Source organism: Saimiri boliviensis, chromosome 15, assembly GCF_048565385.1.
Source record: "Saimiri boliviensis isolate mSaiBol1 chromosome 15, mSaiBol1.pri, whole genome shotgun sequence".
In the NCBI taxonomy this organism is placed as follows: Eukaryota; Metazoa; Chordata; class Mammalia; order Primates; family Cebidae; genus Saimiri; species Saimiri boliviensis.
In genome coordinates this window covers 27370104-27383109 of record NC_133463.1, presented here as the reverse complement: position 1 = coordinate 27383109, position 13006 = coordinate 27370104, and the positions used below count along the sequence as shown (strand labels likewise).

Here is a 13006-nt window from a genome sequence, read left to right as displayed (position 1 = left end):
ACCACATCCTACTGTAGTCATGTTGTATCAAAGTGAAACATTTTATTAATTTAAGTGTAAGCCATTATTTGAAATGTAGGAATGTGGATGTCATATGGATCAAAGCTATAAAGAAAAGCAAACTTCTAAAGAGAAATTTCACAGTAAACACTTTCTGTGAAAATGCTATGCTCTGGATTTTGTCACTGAGTATTTGCAAACCACACCAAGCATACATGGACAACTAAACTGGTGAACATATGTAATCAACATGATAAAAATAATATATGATTCATACTGAAGTTGGCACTGCTGCCGGACAGAAAAGTACAGTTGCAAATAATACCAAGTGAGAAAAGTCACAGAAATACAGATGAACAAGTATCTTATTCTTCTTGCTGGTCTGTTTTTCAGATGTTGTAGTCTTACTCTTTTAAAAAATAAATTCCAACTGCTCTCCAGTATATATTACTGCTAGGAAAAGATTCTAATTTTGGTGATACATTTACTGTCTAGAGGGTGATAGCTATTTTTACTTTAAACAGATCTAGGAGCCTTATTTCTCAGATTTCTTTGGTATTTGAGTTATATTCTTTTCCTTTGTCTTATGTATGTATGATCTTTTTATTTATTAGTTTCTTAGGAATCTAATAGTATTCAGTCCTTAAGTAAGTTTTTTTGTTGCTAGCTTATGAATAACCTTAGGATTTCAGAGCTGAAAGAGGCTTTAGGAAATGTCTAACTCAACTTCCTTATTTTACAGATTAGGAAACTGAATAGCCAAAAGAATACTGTAGTTGTCCTTGGTGAAACTAATAGAACCAAGATTACAACTCACACCTTCTGACTCCCATGGGATCTAGAGAAATGATTATAATAGAAAATAAATTCTAGATGAAAATACTTTAGTTTTCTAACATTTGAATATTCTTCCAGGTGTCTTTATCTTTCCTATTTCAGAAGTATGTGGTCCTAAAATAGAGACCTACTTTACTATTGGTGGAAGAAACATTTTATATTAAGAGATCTTATCACCATCCATAAAGTGAACCACTGAGATAATTCCTTTCCTCTGTACTGTTTCCACATTCTAACTTTTGCTTGAGTTGTATTTTCACTTGCTGGGAACAATTGTGTGAAATTTTTTTGAGGGGGGGGTTTCCTTCTGTCTCTCTTGCAACTTCTTTTCAGTCGTTTTTACTGGCCTTCCTCTTAATTTCTTTGATATTAGTATTTCTTAGGGTCTTCCTTTTATTCCTTTTTGCCCAACTCTTCTTGGGCGAGGCTATCTGGTCTTTTCGCTCAAGACAACTTGAATTCCAAGCATGTAGAGTAACTTTAGGGTGGCCCTATAGATGAAGGTCAGCAATATGTGTGAGAGTGTCAAGCATAAAATTCTAGATGCTGGGCTGGGCTTGATGGTTCACGCTTGTAATCCCAGCGATTTGGGAGGCCGAGGCAGGCAGATCATGAGGTCAGGATATCGAGACCATCCTGGCCATGGTGAAACCCTGTCTCTACTAAAATACAAAAAATTAGCTGGGCGTGATAGCGTGCACCTGTAGTCTCAGCTACTCAGGAGGATGAGGCAAGGGAAATCGCTTGAATCTGGGAGATGGGGGTTGCACTGAGCCAAGATCATGCCACTGCACTCTAGCCTGGCGAAAGAGCAAGATTCCATCTCAAAAAAAAAAAAAAAAAAAAAAATTCTAGATGCTGGATGACAAACTCCACGTAATAATTTTTTCTTGAAAGCTCACATTGAAAAGTCACTTCTAAATAAACAAACAAAAAGTATTCATATAAGAGTTTATAAAAATTGTTTCAAGATCTCAGTGAAATGCTGTATCATCAATATCAAGGGAGTAACAACAGACTTAGAAACCACTTTTGACTGAAATATTCAGAGTGGCAGTGGTTCAGTTAGAATACAAATATATCAACAAAGCAAAAGACACTGCATACTAGAGCTTATTTTATTATTCCCATGATTTCGTTAACCATAAAATCTCAGTGAACTAGATGCAAAAGTCCACCTATTACATGATTCTGTTTCTATGAAATGTCCAGAACAGACAAACTCAGAGAGACAGAAAGTGTATTAGTAGTTGCCAGGGCTTGAGGGGAAGTGATGATAACTAGGATGGAGATGATTTTGGGGTGATAGAAATGTTCTTGAATTAGGTAGTAGTGATGGTTGCATAACTGTGTGAATACACTGAGAACTACTGAGTTGAATATAGTAGTTCCCCTTATCCAAGATTTTATTTTCTGTGGTCTCAGGTCAACTATGGTCCAAAAATAGGTGAGTGCAGTACAATAAAATATTCCGAGAAAGAGATCACATTCGTATAAGTTATTACTATATATTATTATAATCTATTTTATTATTAGTTACATTGTTAATCTCTTTACTGTGCCTAATTTATAAATTTAAATTTGTACAGTGTGCTGTTATCTCCAGTTCCAGGCATGCACTGGGAGTCTACAGTGTATCCCTTGCTGAGAAGTAGGATAAATCCTACTACTGTATTTCAAAAGGGTGAATTTTATAGAATGTAATTTTGTGTCTCAATTTTTAAAATCTCAGTGAAAGAGAATGTTAGGCAAGCCTGAATCATTTTACTAGTTAGGTGATAATTTGACTTTTTTACTGCTAAATGGATTAGCATTCTTAATCTCCAAAACTTTTTTTTTTTTTTTTTTTGAGCTAGGAAATTTAAAGGCTTTAGTTTGTGTGACAGTTTGTGTTAGTTCATTCTTTTTGAATTGCTATGAATTTTGTGTTTTTATTCTCCAGTAAAAGGTAACTTGCCTCATTTTGTGATCCACAATACAGTGTTCCCAAAAATGTTTTCCAAGAGATAGAAGCCTCATGTAACATTAAAAGTTGCCCAAGTAAGTTTGGCAAATGCTTGGTAGTCCAAAATTAAAATACTGTTTCAGCTTGGCTTCTCAGAGCTCTTAAAAGACTATGTGCACCGTGAATTCCTAAAAGGAAACAAGCCAAGGATGTCCACTTTTAACACTCCTATTCTGCATTTTATTAGAGGATATTGCCAGAGTAATTAAGAAAATGAGATAAAAGTCTTCTGGATTGTAAAAAAGAAATAAATCTATGTCTTTTTATAAATGACATGATCTTATAAATAGAAAGTCCTAAGGAATCCACTGAAAACTGTTGGGCAAGCAAGCAAGGTTAACCAAGTTGCAGGCAACAACAAGATCAATGCATAAAAATGCATGAAATATATAAAATAAAATATGTAAAAATTTATAAAAATCAATTAGCAATGAACAATCAAAAATGAAATTAAAATCACAGTTCCAGTTATAATACCATTAAAAAGAATACAACACTTATGAACAAATTTGTCAAAAAGTTGCAAAATTTACACTCTGAAAACTACAAAACTTAGTTGAAAGAAATTTTAAATGACTTAATTACATGAAATACATACCATGTTTGTATTTCAGAAGACTTAGTTTTCTTAGATAGCAGTACTCCCCAAATTGGCCTACAGATTCCAAACAATTTCCATCAGAAGTTCAGCTCTCTTTGTGGGAATTTGCAAGCTGATTCTAAAATACGTTTGAAATTCTGAGGACCCATAATAGCCAAAATAATCTTGAAAAAGAGGTGTGAAGTTGGAGAACTCACAATACTTATTTCAAAACTTAAGCAATGGGAATCAAAACAGTGACACACTGACAGAAGGATATAGATCAGTGAAAAGAATTGAGCATTCAGAAGTAAACTGTCAAATTTATGATCAATTTTTTAAATAATGATGTCAAAGTAAGTCAATGGTGAAGAATAACCTTTTCAACAAATGGTACTTAGACTACTGAAGTTCAACCCCTACCTCACATCACACACAAAAATTAACTCAGTGGATCATAGACTGTAATGTAGTGCTGAAATCTTGAAACTTAGAGAACAATTAGGAGTAAATCTTTGTGACCTTGAATTATATAATGGTTATCTTGACTATGACATCAAAAGCACAAGGGTTAAAAGAGACATTAGATAAATTGGACTTTATCAAAATTATAAACTTTTGTATTACAACGGACTCTGTCAAGAAAATGAAATCTTAAGAATGGGATGAAATATTTACAAATAAATCACATATCTGATAAGGGACCTGTGTCCAAAATATGTAAAGAACTCTTACAACTCAAAAATAACATGAAAACCTAATTTAAAATAGGCAAAGGATTTGAGTAGATATATATTCAAGATATAAAAATGACCAATGAATACATGTAAAGATGTTCAACACTATTAGTCATTAGGGAACTGGAAGTTAAAACCACACCTATTAGGATGGCAATAATAAAAAAGATATCAAATTGTGGAGATACTGGAATTATAGAGGATATATAGAAAACCCAAGGTGTTTTTCGCACTCTCACATGTTCAGTAGAGCACCCAACCTAATGCTTCTGACACTGGATGTGTGAGGGTTGTTTCCCTACATACAAAGTGGACACTTATCAGGGTTTTCCATAATTTAGTTCATCATAATTGAATTCAACTTTGACACTGCCTACTGCAGATAGCGCCCAATCCCCCAGATTAAGGGCTCAGTCTCACAGCACTACCCTCTTACCACTTCATAGTTCACTTGCAAGCCTTAGGTTGTGACTGTGCTTCTGATTGATTGGCTATACACCAGGGTTTCTAAGACTCCCTCCTCAGGTCTGATTAATTTGCTAGAGTAACCCTCAGAACTCAGGGAAACCGTTTGTTTACCTTTGTCCACTTACTATAAAGGATATTACAAAAGATACAGATGAACAGCCAAATGGAGGAGCTATACAGAGCCCTCCAGGAGCCTCCATGTGTTCAGCAATTCAGAAGCTCATCCAAACACTGGCTTTTTGGGGTTTTAAGAAGGCTTCATTATTTAGACATGATTGATTACATCACTGGCCATTGGTGATCAACTCAACCTTCAGCTCCTTTTCCCTCCCTGGAGTTTGAGAGGTGGGGCTGAAAGTTCCACCTCTGCAAGCATGCTTACAGCTTCCTCTTGAACAGCTCTCATTCTGAAGCCATCTATGGGCCCCCAGCCAGTCAGTCATCTCATCAGCATGCAAAAGACACTCTTAATCACTCAAGATTCCATGGGTTTTAGGAGCTATATGACGGGAAACTGGGAGGAAGATTAAATCTTTATTTCACAATATCACATGAACCTTCATATTTCTGGTGAAAATGTGAAATGATACAGCTGCTATAGAAAATGGTTTGGAAGTTCCTCATAATGTTAAACACAGAGTTACCATATAATATAGCAATTCCACTTGTATACAGCAATACCCTGTATACCTAAGAAAATTGGAAACATGTGTCCACACAGAAGCATGCACACAGATGTTTATAGCAGCACTGTTCATAATAGCCAAAAAGTAGAAACAATGCAAAGGTCCAATGCCTGATGAATGGATAAACAAAATGTGGCATATCCATACAATAGTATGCTGTTCTTTCATAGAAAGCAGTGAAGTTATGATACATGCTATAACTGAATCAACCTTGGAATCATGCACAGTGAAAGAAGCCAGACTCAAAAGACCATATATTATGATTCCATTTCTATGAAATGTCCAGAAAGGACAAATCTGGAGACAGAAAATAGAATAGTGCTTGCTAGAAGCTGGAAGGGAGAGGAGAATGACAACTAATGGGTATGTGATTTCTTTTTGGGGTTAAGAAAATGTTCCGAATTAGAAAGTAGTGATGTATAGTGAGATGTACAGTAAGTGATGTACAGTGAGCACAATGATAATATATTTTAGGAACCACTGAATTGTACATGTCAGAGGGATAAATTTATGACAAATCAGTTATATCTCAACAAATCTGGGCTGGGCACAGTGACTCAAGCCTGTAATCCCAGCATCTTGAGAGTTCAAAGTGGCTGGATCACTTGAGGTCAGGAGTTAAAGACCAACATGGGTTGGGCATGGTGGCTTACGCCTGTAATCTCAGCGTTTTGGGAGGCTGAGGCAGGTGAATCACAAGGTCAGGAGTTCACGACCATCCTGGCCAACATAGTGAAACCCCATCTCTACTAAAAAATACAAAAATTAGCCAGGCACAGTGGTGGGTGCCTGTAATCCCAGCTACTCAGGAGGCTGAGGCAGGAGAATTGCTTGAACCTGGGAGGCAGAGGTTGCAGTGAGCTGAGATCCTGTCACTGTGCTGTAGTCTGGGCAACAGAGCGAGACTGTCTCGGGGGAAAACAAACAAACAAACAAAAAAACAAAAAAAAAAACCACCATCATGGCCATGGTCAACATGACGAAAACCCTTTTCTACTAAAAATATAAAATTTAGCGGGCTTGGTGGCATATGCCTGTAATCCCAGCTACTTGGGAGGCTGAGGCACGAGAATCACTTGAACCCCAGAGGTGAAGGTTGCTATGAGCCAATATTGCATCACTGCATCCAGCCTGGGCAGCAGAGCGAGACTCCATCTCAAAAAAATGAAACAGCGAATTTGCTTTTAGGAAAATATCAGGGATTGATGTCATAAAGAGGTCCAAATGAATTAAATTCCGGAGATGGAAATTCCCTTCCTAGGTAAGATTGGGTCTTTTTTTCTGCTCTACAAGTATTCTCCTTCTCTGGGTATAAGGAGAAGGATTTTTTTGTGAGAAAAAGAAACCAGAGGACATTTCTCAGTCATAGGGTTAGAGTGACAAATTGGAATCTAGAGTAGCCCCAAACACACAGACAGCCCTCCAGAGTATTTTTTTTTAGAAGGGAATGCTAGCAAGAAGAAAATTCACTTTTCAAAATTTGCCTTTTTTTTTTTTAACTTTTATTTTAGTTTCAGGGGTATATATGCAGGTTTGTTAAATAGATAAGTTCCGTATCACAGGAGATTGATGTACATATTATTTCTTCACCCAGGTAATAAGCATAGTACTCAATAGGCAGTTTTTCAGTCTTCACCCTCCATCCTCAAGTAGGCCCTGCTGTCGTTCCTTTATTTGTGTCCATGTGGACTCAGTGTTTGGTTCCCACTTATACATGAGAACATGTGATGTTTGGTTTTCTGTTCCTGCATTAGTGTGCTTAGGATAATAGCCTATAGCTTTATCCATGTTGCTGGAAAGGACGTTATCTTGTTCTTTTTATGGCTACACAGTATTCCATGTTGTATATGTACCACATTTTCTTTACCAGTCTATTTTTTGTTTTTTATTTTGATTTAAGTTCTGGCATACATGTGCACAACATGCAGGTTTGTTGCTTAGTATACATGTGGCCATGGTGGTTTGCTGCACCTGTCAATCCATCATCTAGGTTTTAATCCCCACATGCGTTAGGTATTTGTCCTAATGCTCTCCCTCCCCTTGTCCACCATCCCCCTGACAGACCCCAGTGTGTGATGTTCCCCTCCCTGTGTTCATGTGTTCTCATTGTTTAACTCCCACTGTGAGTGAGAACATACTGTGTTTGGTTTTCTGTTCATGTGTTAGTTTGCTGAGAATGATGGTTTCCAGCTTCATCCATCTCCCAGCAAAGGACATGAATTCATTCTTTTTATGGCTGCATAGTATTCCATGGTGTATATGTGCCATGTTTTCTTTATTCAGTATATCATTGATGGTCATTTGGGTTGGTTACAAGTCTTTGCTATTGTAAATAGTGCTACAGTAAACATACGTGTGCATGTGTCTTTATGGTAGATTGATTTCTAATCCTTTGGGTATATACCCAGTAATGGGATTTCTGAGTCAAATGGTATTTCTAGATTTAGATCCTTGAGGAATCACCACCCTGTCTTCCATAATGGTTGAACTAATTTACACAATGTAAAAGTGTTCCTGTTTTTCCACAGCCTCACCAGCATCTGTTGTTTCCTTTTTTTTTTTGGACAGAGTCTTGCTCTTGCTCTATTGTCCAGGCTGGAGTATAGTGGTACAATTTTGGCTCACTGCAACCTCCGCATCCTGGGTTCAAGAGATTCTCCTGCCTAAGCCTCCCATGTAGCTGAAATTACAGACATAGGCTACCAGGCCCAGTTTATTTTTGTATTTTTAAGTAGAGAAGGGGTTTCACCATGTTGGCCAGGCTGGTCTTGAAATCCTGACCTCAGGTGATCTACCCACCTTGGCCTCCCAAAGTGCTGGGATTATAGGCTTCAGCCACTGTGCCTGGCCTGTTTCCTTAATGGTCACCATTCTGACTGCTGTGAGATGGTATCTCATTGTGGTTTTGATTTGTATTTCTCTAATGACCAGTGATTATGAGCTTTCTTTCCCATATGTTTTTTGGCCACATAAATGTCTTCTTTTGGGAAATATCTTTTCATGTCCTTCCCGCTTTTTGATGGGATTGTTTTTTTCTTGTAAATTTGTTTAAGTTCTTTGTACATTCTGGATATTAGACCTTTGTAAAATGGATAGATTACAAAAATTTTCTCCCTTTCTGTAGGTTGCCTGTTTATTCTGATGATAGTTTCTTTTGCGCGCAGAAGCTCTTCAGTTTGATTAAATTCCATTTGTCAATTTTGGCTTTTGTTGCAGTTGCCTTTGATGTTTTAGTCATGAAGTCTTTGCCCATGCCTATTTCCTGAATGGTATTGCCTAGGTTTTCTTCTAGGGTTTCTTTTGTGGTTTTGGTTTTTACATTTAATTTTTAATCTATTTTACATTAATCTTTAATCTATTTTGAGTTAATTTTTGTATAAGGTGTAAGGAAGGGGTCCAGTTTTCATTTTCTGCATATGGCTAGCCAGTTTTCCCAGCACCATTTATCCTTTCCCCATTGCTTGTTTTTGTCAGGTTTATCAAAGATCAGATGGCTGTAGGTGTGTGGTATTATTTGAGGACTCTGTTCTGTTCCATTGGTCTGTACATGTGTTTTGCTACTGTTACCATGCTGCTTTGGTTACTGTCCCTTGTAGTATAGTTGGAAGTCAGATAGCGTGATGCCTTCAGGTTTATTCTTTTTGCTTAGGATTATCTTGGCTATACAGGCTCTTTTTTGGTTCCACATGAAATTTAAAGCAGTTTTTTCCAATTCTGTGAAGAAAATCAATGGTAGCTTAATGGGGATAGCATTGAATCTATAAATTACTTTGGGCAATATGGCCATTTTCATGATATTGATTCTTCCTATCCATGAGCATGGAGTGTTTTTCCTTTTGTGTGTGTGTCCTCTCATTTCCTTGGGAATTTAGGTTGATTCCATGTCTGTGCTATTGTGAATAGTGCTGCACTGAAGATACATGTACATTTGTCTTTATGATACAACAATTTATATTTTGGGGGGTATATACCCATTAATGCAGTTCCCAAGCCCCAGGCCGTGGACTGGTATCACTTTGTGGCCTGTTAGGAACCATGCTACACAGCAGAAGGTGAATGGTGGGAGAGAGATCATTACTGCCTGAGCTCTACCTCCTGTCAGGTCAGTGGCAGGCATTAGATTCTCATAGGTGTGTGAACCCTATTGTAAACTATGCACATGAGGTATCTGGGTTGCGTGTTTTTTTTCAAGAATCTAATGCCTGATGATCTGAGGTGGAACAATTTCATTTTGAACTTACCTCTCCCTGCCCCATTTATGGAAAATTTGTCTTCTACAAAACCAGTGCCTGCTGCCACTAAGGATAGGGGACCGCTGCAATAATGAGATTGCTAAGTCAAATGGTAGTTCTGTTTAGTTTAAGAAATCGCCAAACTGCTTTCCACAGTAGGTGAACTAATTTACATTTCTGCCAGCCGTGTGTAAGCATTTCCTTTTCTCCACAATCTTAATGGCATCTGTTATTTTTTGACTTTTTGAAGGTAGCCATTCTGACTGGTATGAAATAGTATCTTGTTGTGGTTTTGATTTTCATTTCTCTAAAGATTAGTAGTGTTGAGCATTTTTTTTCTCATATGCTTGTTGACTGCATATATGTCTTCTTTTGAAAAGTCCCTGTTCATGTCCTTTCCCCACTTTTTAATGGGATTGTTGGGTTTCTGCTTGTTAATTTGTTTAATTTGCTTTTAGATTCTGAACACTAGATCTTTTTCAGATGTATAGTTTGCAAATATTTTCTCCTATTCTGTGGGTTGTTTGTTGATAGTTTCTCTTGCTATGCAGAAGCTCTTTAGTTTAATTAGGTCCCATTTATGTACTGTCCAGTATAGTAGCCACTAACTGCATGTGGCTATTCCACATTTAAAATGTGGCTAGTCCAAATTGAGACATTCTGTAAGTATAAAACACACATCAGGTTTCAAAAACTTAATAACAAAACAAAGTAAAATATCTCATTAATATTCTTTTTACTGACTATTTAAATGGTGATATAAGTGTGTATGAATTAAATGCTACATATTATTTATAACTATTTCCACTTTTTAAAAAAATACTCTTTGATATAACTATTCACAAATTTTAATTTCCAAAGGTGGCTCACATTTGTAGTTTGCATTACATTTTCATTAAACACTGTTACACCACAGGGAGAGGCATGCACAAACGTAGAATAAGTCTCACCCTTGAGTCATTTGAAATCAAAGATGAATACCACTAAATTTGCAAACCAACCTTAACCCAGCTAAATTCCTGATTGGATTAAAATGACCTACCCTTTATCTAATTTGCCTGGCAGGAAAAGATATGCCTTCTTTGTGGGGAAATAACATTGACTTTAGTGTCCTTGGGCTTTTTACATATGGTGTTTGATATATAGTAAAAAATCGTAAGATTTTAAAGAAGCAGAAAAATGTGACCCAGTCAGAAGAAAAATTAGCCAGTTGAAAAAGACCCACAGATGACTAAGATAGTGGAATGAATAGACAGGAGTTTGAAATAAATGTTATTAATATATTTTAAGTATCAAAAATGGATTTCAGAGACATAAATTCTATTTTTTAAAAAATCTCAATCTGAAAAATACAGTGTCTGAAATCAGGGACTTATTGAGGAGCTTTAACTGCAGATGGATACAGCAAAAGATAAGATTCGTACACTTGGATATAGATGAATAGAAATTATACAAACTGAAGCACAGATAGGGAAAAAAAAGAATGGAAAAGAAGGAGAGGAACAATGAAAGAGAACAAACTGAAAGATACTTGGGGAGTTCTCAAATGATTTAACAGGTAATGAGAGTACAAGAAATAGAAGACAAAATGGAACAAAAGGAATAATTAAAGATATAATTCTTGAGGCCTTTCCAAAATTAACAAAAGTCACTTATCAGCAGACTCAAAAGGTCCATTACAACTGGTGCAGTGGCTCATGCCTGTAATGCCATCAGATTGGGAGGCTGAGGCAGGAGGATCACTTGAGTCCAAGAATTTGAGACCAGCATGGGCATCATAGGGAGAGTCCATCTCTTAAGAAAGAAAGAAAGAAAAAAAAGAAAAAGAAAGAAAGAATAAAAATTAGCTGCACAAGGTGATGCATGCCTGTGGTCCCAGCTACTCAGGAGGCTGAGGCAGAAGGATCGCTAGAGCCTTGGGGCAATCACTGGAACCTAGGAGGTCAAGGCTGCAGTTAGCCGTGATTGCACCTCTGCACCTCCAATCTGGGCAGCAGAGCAAGACCCTGTATCAAATAAAACCACCAAAGCTCATTACTGTATCCCTAACCCAAGCAAAATAAATGCAAAGAAATATACTTCTAGGCATAACATGGTCAAATTTCTGAAAACATAAGATAGAGACTCCTCTTTATCTTCTGCTGTGCTGAGGGAAAAAGGAAGAGAGCATGCAACCAAATGTCCCCATGAACACAGGATTTAAGGCCTAAGGTGGTATTTAGGAGAGAGAAGTCTTTATCTTTAATAAATTTTGGTATTTTGATTATTTTAAGAAAGGAGAAAGAGAAAAATCTGAGATGAAGTCATTTTTAAAAAGATTTATTACCTTTGAAGGAACAATAGTAAGACTCAAGTAATTGAAGATCTTAAATGTGAAAAAGAGAGAGAGGTGGAGAAAGATGGCTGAATGCCAAAATGGACAAAATAGCACTTAAATAAAACCCAAAATTCGGGTGAGCAGTTGCAGTACCTGGCTTCAACTTCATGTCACTGAAAGAGGCACTGAAGAGAGTAGGAAAGACAGTCGTGAATTGCTGATGCCACCATTCCCCCATCCCCTCCCTGCAGTGGCCTCCTGGCACTGAAGGAAAATCTGTTCACTTGGGGGAGGGAGAGCACAGTGATTATGAGACTTTGCATTGGAACTCAGTGCTGCTCTGTCACAGGCAGCAACACCAGGTAGACCTAGGCCGGCACCCTTGGAGGGAAGATATAGACCAGCCATAGGGGATCCACTTATCCCTGCGACTGGAACCTGAGTTCCAGTAAGCCTCACCACCACATGCTAAAGTACTACTCTGGGGTCCTAAATAAACTTGAAAGGTTAGTCTAGGCCACAGACTACAGTTCCTGGGCAAGTCTTGATTCTTTGCTGGCCTGGTGAGCATGCGAACTAGTGAAATACCAGCAAGGGTAGCCGAGGGAGTGCTTGCACCAGTGCTTCTCCAACTCCAGGAGCATAGCTCACAGCTCAGAGAGGGACTCCTTCCTTTCACTTGAGGAGCAGAGAGGGAAAAGTAAAGAGGACTTTACCTTGCAACTTGGATACCAGCTAAGCATGGTAGGGCACAAAGTAGAGTCCTGAGGCCCCCGTTCCAGGTCCTAGTCCCCAGATGACATTTCTAGACATAATTTCAGCCAGAATGAAACCGGCTGCCTTGAAGGGGAAGACTCAGTCCTGACAGAATTCATCACCTGCTGACTAAAGAGCCCTTGGGCCCTGAATAAACAGTCAGGGTACCCAGGCAATACTCACCTGGGCCTTGGGTGAGATACTCAAAGACATCCTGTCTTCAGCTGTGACCCAGCACATTCCCAGCTGTGGTGGCTATAAGATGGGACTCCTACTTGAGGAATGGGAGGGAAAAGTAAAGGGGACTTTGTCTTGCAGCTTAGGTACCAGCTAGGCCACAGTGGGAAAGAGCACCAAGTGGGTTCTTAAGGTACCCAGTTCTAGGCCT

At 37.9% G+C, this 13006-nt stretch overlaps 1 protein-coding gene across 9 annotated transcripts in view; it reads left to right on the top strand.

Annotated features, from left to right (window-relative positions):
- Positions 1 to 13006, top strand: part of VPS13B (vacuolar protein sorting 13 homolog B) — an 805060-nt gene that overhangs the window by 462433 nt on the left and 329621 nt on the right. The gene's annotated exons all lie outside the window — the stretch shown is intronic.